The 7156-nt window shown below is 42.3% G+C and overlaps 1 non-coding gene across 1 annotated transcript; it reads left to right on the forward strand.

Moving 5' to 3' along the window:
* Positions 1-6589: 6589 nt before the first annotated feature.
* Positions 6590-6727, forward strand: LOC119929298. The gene has a single exon (XR_005451430.1). It is a non-coding gene; the product is annotated as a small nucleolar RNA SNORA7 (small nucleolar RNA).
* Positions 6728-7156: the final 429 nt, after the last annotated feature.

Consider the following 7156-nt stretch of genomic DNA (forward strand, 5'->3'; position numbering starts at 1 on the left):
TCTAGACTGTAAGCTCGTTGTGGGTAGGGAATGTGTCTACCAATGCTGTCATAATGTCATAATAATAATTGTGGTATTTGTTAAGTGCTTACTATGTGCCAGGCACAGTACTAAGTGCTGGGGGAGAAGCAGCATGGCTCAGTGGAAAGAGCCCGGGCTTTGGAGTCAGAGGTCAGGGGTTCAAATCCCAGCTCCACCAATTATCAGTTGTGTGACTTCGGGCAAGTCACTTCACTTCTCTGGGCCTCAGTTCCCTCATCTGTAAAATGGGGATTAAGACTTTGAGCCCCACTTGGGACAACCTGATCACTTTGTAACCCCCCAGCACTTAGAACAGTGTTTGGCACATAGTAAGCGCTTAAAAATACCATTATTATTATTATTATTATTATTATTATTAATTATTATTACAAGCAAAGTGAGTTGGACACAGTCCCTGTCCCACCAGGGGCTCACAATCTTAATCCCCATTTTACAGATGAAGTAACTGAGGCCCAGAGAAGTGAAGTGACTTGCCCAAGATCACACCTCAGAAACGTGGCAGAGCCAGGATTAGTACCCAGGTCCTTCTGACTGCAGGCCTATCTCCTATACTCACCTAAGCACTTAGTACAGTGCTCTGCACCCAGTAAGCACTCAATAAATATAACTGATTGATTGATTCTACTAATAGATTTCTTTCAGAGCCAGGATTCTATATTTTAGGGTTTTTGATTTTTTTCTCTCATGTTGGGGCACTATATTTTGCTGCAACTGCTGCTGAATCCACTATATATCAAGTAATAGCATTTTTGAGTGCTCATTGGGCACTGAGCACTGTACTAAGTGCTATTGAGAGTACAGTTGAGTAGGTGGTACAATCATTGCCCTCAAGGAACTACCTCTGGCCTGGAATGCCCTCCTTCTTCATATTTGACAGATAATTACTCTCCCCACCTTCAAATACTTGCTGAAGGCATACCTCCAAGACACCTTCTCTAAGACCTCACTTTCTCTTCTCCCAGACCTCACCTCCTCTTCTCCCACTCCCTTCTGGTCGCCCTTTACTTAGTTTTGCTCCCCTTATTCACCCCTCCCTCAGCCCCACAACACTTACGTACATATCTGTACTTAACACGTCCAAAACAGTGCTCCTTATCTTCCCACCAAAATCCTGTTCTCTCCCTGACTTTCCCATCACTGTAGATTCATTCATTCATTCATTCATTCAATTGTATTTATTGAGCGCTTACTGTATGCAGAGCACTGCACTAAGCACAAATCGGCAATATATAGAGACGGTCCCTACCCAACAACGGGCTCACAGTCTAGAAGGGGGAAAATAATGATACTTGTTAAGCACTTACTATGTACCAAGCACTGTTCTAAGCACTGGGGTAGATTCAATGTAATCAGGTTGTCCCCTGTGGGGCTCACAGCCTTCATCCCCATTTTACTGATGAGGGAACTGAGGCCCAGCGAAGTGAAGTGACTTACCCAAGGTCACACAGCAGACAAGTGGTGGAGGTGGGATTAGAACCCACTACCTCTGACTCTTGCCACTAAGCCACACTGTTTCACCATCTTTCCCGTCTCACAAGACTTGGCTCTTCTCTCATTCAACCCACATATTCAATCCGTCACCAAATCCTATTAGTCCCACCTTCACAACAATGCTAAAATCGGCCCTTTCCTCTCCATCCAAACTTCTATCACGTTAATAAAGTCTTTAATCCTATCCTGCCTGGATTACTGCATCAGCCTCCCTGCTGACCTCACAACCTCCTGTCTTTCCCCACTCCAGTCCATACTTCACACTGCTGCCCAGATCATCTTTCTATAAAAATGTTCAGGACATGTCACACCCCTCCTCAAAAATCTCCAGTGGTTGCCTATCCACCTCTGTACCAAACAAAACCTCCTCACCATTGACTTTAAAGCATTCCATCACCTTGCCCACTCCTACCTCACCACGCTTCTGTCCTTCTACAACCCAGCCCACATACCTTGCTCCTCTGGTGCTAACCTTCTCACTGTGCCTCGATCTCATCAGTCTCGCCGCCTACCCCTGGTCCACGTCCTGCCTCTGGCGTGGAACACTCTCCCTCCTCAAATCTGACAGATAACCACTCTCTCCCACCTTCAAGGCCTTATTGAAGGTACATTTCTTCCGAGAAGGCTTCCCAGACTAAATCCTACTTTTCCTCACTTCCCAATTCCTTTTGCATCAACCTAACTTGCTCCCTTTGCTCTCCCCGCCAACCAGCCCTACAGTACTTATGTATATTTTTTTTAAAACTATTTTTTTGCATTGATTTCTGTCTCCCCGCCTCTAGACTGTGAACGTGTTGTGGGCAGGGATTGTCACTGTTTACTGTTGCATTGTTCTTTCCCAAATGCTTAGTACAGTGCTCTGCACACGGTAAGCGCTTAATAAATATGATTGAATGGATGAATCTGTAATTTATTTATTTATATTAATGTCAGTCTCCCCCTCCCCCACTCCCTGCTCTGTGTGGGCAGGGAATGTGTCCACCAACTCTATTATATTGTATTACTCTACTCTCCCAAATGCTTCGTATAGTGTTCTGCACATAGTAAGCCTTCAATAAATATGATTCATTGACATCTGATGTTCAGCAGATAAAAATGATAAATAAGAGTAAATTAATGTTAAGAATAGAAGACTGCAAGAAGAAAGTCAAAGATTATACATTAGTGCTAATGGATAAGTGGATAAACATGAGTACCAAGGGTAGATTTATCCACTATTAGAAAAGGGGGAACACTGCTCAGACTTGACATTACAACCCCAATAGGTACTGACCTCTGGCAAAGTTGGGTGAGGAAGACTGCTGAATCATAGAGCAGTTTACCACTAGCCTAATGTTACTGAATCTAGGTTTTCCATTTATTTATTTTCACACAAACACACAACTGTCTAGTTTTAGGCAAGATAATTATGGGTACAGTAAACATTTAAAGCTATAAAAGACTAACTCTCCAAAGGCAGCTAAATTTTAGTTAAATCCTGAAACCCTAGCAATCGAGGAATCCGGATAGCCTGATTCAAATGCCTGACTGCGTTCTGAAAAAGAGGCAGGGAGCCCAGTTCTTCCCACTCGGGGATGTTTGAGATGACATCATTGGTCTCTCCCATCTTTAAGCCTGTGATTCATCGGCGAGAGCTGCAGAGAGATTGGGTGGGGCACCTTCAACCACTAAAGTTTAGTCAGTTCCCTGTAGAACCAAATCCTAGAGGAGAGAAACTGGAAAGATTTAGAATTTTAGGAGGGTAGATTGATTCCACAAAGCCTTTTCTAACACAAAGTACTGCCCCAGTGTTCTCTTTTTTCTCTGAAATTCATAATTTTCCTTACAATTAGTATTTTCCATTCTTTATGTTGAGCCCAGTTATAGAAGCAATCTCTTTCCTGATTCCCCCAAAAAGCTTGCCACAAAGTATTTTTAATATAGATTTCAGGCAAACCCTCTAGCTAACCAAAAGGCTAATTAGACCTTCTTTATTGCCTTGGTCATTCTAGACTGTGAGCCCGCTGTTGGACAGGGATTGTCTCTATTTACTGCTGAATTGTACTTTCCAAGTGCTCAGTACAATGCTCTGCACGCAGTAAGCACTCAATAAATAAGATTGAATGAATTTCATTTTTTTATGGTACTTGTTAAGCATGTACTATATACCAAGCACTGTTCTAAGCACTAGGGTAGATACAAGTTAATCAGGTTGGTCACAATCCCTGTCTCACAAGGAGCTCACAGTCTAAGTAGGAGGGAGTAGGACTGAATCCCCATTTTACAGATTAGTAACTGAGGCGCAGATAAATTAAGTGACTTGCCCAAGGTCACAAAACAGACACATGGTAGAGCCGGGATTAGAACCCAGGTCCTCTGATTTCCAGGCCTGTGCTCTTTCCATTAAACCACGCTGCTTCTCATATCATTATTAATCATCAGAAAGGAACTTTTAAGTATTTTTAGATCTCATTTGCCATACTCAAAAAAAGTTGGACCATTTTCACTGTAAACCAATGAAATTATGCCCGTGGGTTTCAGAATGAGTAAGCCAGATGGAAAAACCTATTTGGGTGGCAAGTTCCCAGTTATTAAGTAAAGTGCTGGTAGACCAGGGATCCTATTGAGGATCTTCACATTATAAGACCTTAATACAGTAACCAACTAACGATTCACATTATTAAAATCAGCCCCGAGGCTCCTCCTCCATGCTTCCTGGCTCTCAGAAGTGCCAACCACAATCAACAGGACTTATTGAGCCCTTACCATGTGCAGAGCACTGAACTAAACACTTGAGAAAGTTCAATATAGTAGAATTGGTAGATGTGATACCTGCCCACAAGGAGCTTTCAGTCTACAGGGGGAGAGTGATATGAAGATAAAATTACAGAGAGGGAAAATAGGGGAAACATCACTTCCAGTTTTGATGTCCAGTGGCCTGAAGAATCCCAAAATTCTTCCACAGGATGCTTGGCTGATTTTTTTTTTTTTAAGTGGGGAAGATTAAAGGAAAACAAATACAAAAATCTCAATTTTCCCATTAATGGCCGGAAGGCTGTTTGAAAGTAAGCTCCTGGAAGGCAGGGATCATTTCTATCAACTCTATCGTACTCTCTCAAGTGCTTGGATAGTGCTCTGCACACACTAAGTGCTCAATAAATCCCAATTACTGACTGGCCCAGGCAGCCCAGTGGTTCAGCGGATCCATTCTGGACTTAAAGTGTACACAGATCAAAGTCTTCAGGTGTAGAAAGAGATCAGGAGCCTCCTCCGGAGCAACCAGCCAGGAGTGTGACTGACCCTCCTTAGACATCAGCCCTTCTGCGAGTTTTCCCCACCTAGACCGTGATCTCGTTGTGGGGAGGGAATGTGTCTACCACCCCTGTTGTATTTTACTCTTCCCAGGTGCTTAGTACAGTACTCTGCACACAGTAAGTGCTCAATAAATATCATTGATGGATTGCATCACTCACCATCAGCAGCACCCTTGATATAAACAGAATTTAGGGGAAGACCACATTACACTACAGGCTTAGTTTTGAACGAAGGGAAATCAGTCAGTCAATTGTATTGATTGAGTACTGTGTGCAGAGCACTGCACTAGGGGCTTGGGAGAGTGCAATTAACAATAAACAGACGCATTCTCTGCCCAAATCCACATCCACAGCAATTTAGAAAGCTCACAGAGACCCTGGACTCACAGTTCTCCTTAAATTATCTGGATCCGCTCTTCTCTGACAGTGATTTAGGTCCACTTCTTCCTGGCTGAAGTCTGCTGTTTCCAAATCTTCTGCCTTCTCCCTTAGTTAAAGCAGACAAGTGAAGGCCATGTATTCTCCTTCTGGATTTATATATAAAGCCTATGCACTGGGCCTGAGGGATCCCCCATTTCTGCTGACAGCAGACTCAGCACTCCGCACTAAAACATATTCAGGCCTTAGGCGTTCACTGTCTTAAATTGCAAAATCCTTGCTCTAAATACTGAAAGTTTTCAAGGGTGAGACTATAGTATAAAAGAAGCCAAACCGAATTACAATCCAATTTACCACTTTATTAGCAGTGAGACTTTTGCACACACACAAAAGAACGCCAGCCTAGAGCAGTGGGATTCACAATTAAAAAAAATAAATAAATCACAAGACACTCATTGTGCAATGCTATGAGGCTGTGGATAGTACTGGTTAAAATGTATTTCCAGCAGCCCAGAAACTCTTTCTGGTATTTCAGAAATGAAGTTGCGTTTTTTTTTTCTAGGGCAGAGGTTGGGCATTAATCTTCCAGTGAAAACATTCAGCTATCACATTTATTTTCTCAGTTTAGTAAGCAGGAACCATTGGGTAATCTCCAGGACAATGAGAACGCAATTGGTCAAAATAGTGGAATTAAAAAAATAAATCCCACAAACTCCTGGATTTTCCCAGAGATTATTTTCTAGCTACACTTGCGTTTTGATCTTTAAACCCAATTAAAACAACTGTCTTGGATTACTCACATCGGTGTAATTTCTACTTCAGGTGCATGGGAACAAGAACTGTACGCTCCCCAGAGGCAAGCTTTGCCTAATCTTCTCTGAGGAGCAAGACTTCCTTCAGCCTCATTGAGATAGGTTCTGGAAGCTTGCGCTGAGTAGAGGTGGGATGGAAGAGGAGTTAAGTACTCAAAAGCTCATGTTTCTTGGTTACCATAGATTCAGATGACAAGAACGACCTCCTCAGTGCCATTGGCAAAGCATTTGAAGTTTCATATTTTCCCAAAGTTAATTTTGTAGGTAACCTGTTGCTCAATCAGCTTTTCATTGAACTTGAGAGCTGTTCCTCCCCTTGGAAAGGATAAACCAATTTGTTATCTTGGATAAGAAACCGGTTACATCTTCATGCCCACACATGATTTTGGTTATTGTTTAAAAATATTAAAATAAAGTACCTTCTCAGTCATTAAGGCTCTATGAATGTTTGTTTTGCAATAACAAAATTAGCAGAAATTCAACAGGGTAGGTCTTTAAGACATGCTGTGAAAACACGGGGAGTGTGACCACAGATATTGTAGTATTATTTTTTGTTATAATTGATATTGTTTGCCCCTCTCAGGATCCCACCTGAAGAGTTTTTAGTACTCTACCAGTCTCAACTATGAGAGGGAGAGTAAAGCAGTGGCATAACCATTCCATTCCTAGCTTGGACAGTGGCTAGCAAATGGAAGGCAATCTGCTACAAGTCAAAACTCACCTGTGCTGGGCAGCAGCCACCTGGGAGAGAGTCAAAGGCAGAGACTCAAGTTAACTGTGTGGAAGGAGGCAACAGTAAGCCACTTCCGTATTTTTACCTAGAAAACTCTATGGATACACTATCAGAACAACTTTAAATGGAGGTGCGGTGCTCTGGGAGAGACGTGTCCATGATGTCGCTATGAGTCGGAGAAGACTTGATAGCATAAGACAAGACATACTATTTGCATCATGGAGAACTAGATAGAAATTTTTTTCCTTGACTGGAGGTTTGGAAAAACTGATTCATACCTATTGCACCAATGACAAACAAAATGGTGTTTCTTCTTTATAAAAATTGTTGATGACTTTTTATAAGGGAAACAGCCAGCTTGTTTTCTTAACACGAAGATATAATCTGGACAGAGTTGGGCCTGGATC

The sequence above is a fragment of the Tachyglossus aculeatus genome, chromosome 5 (assembly GCF_015852505.1).
Source record: "Tachyglossus aculeatus isolate mTacAcu1 chromosome 5, mTacAcu1.pri, whole genome shotgun sequence".
Taxonomy (NCBI): Eukaryota; Metazoa; Chordata; class Mammalia; order Monotremata; family Tachyglossidae; genus Tachyglossus; species Tachyglossus aculeatus.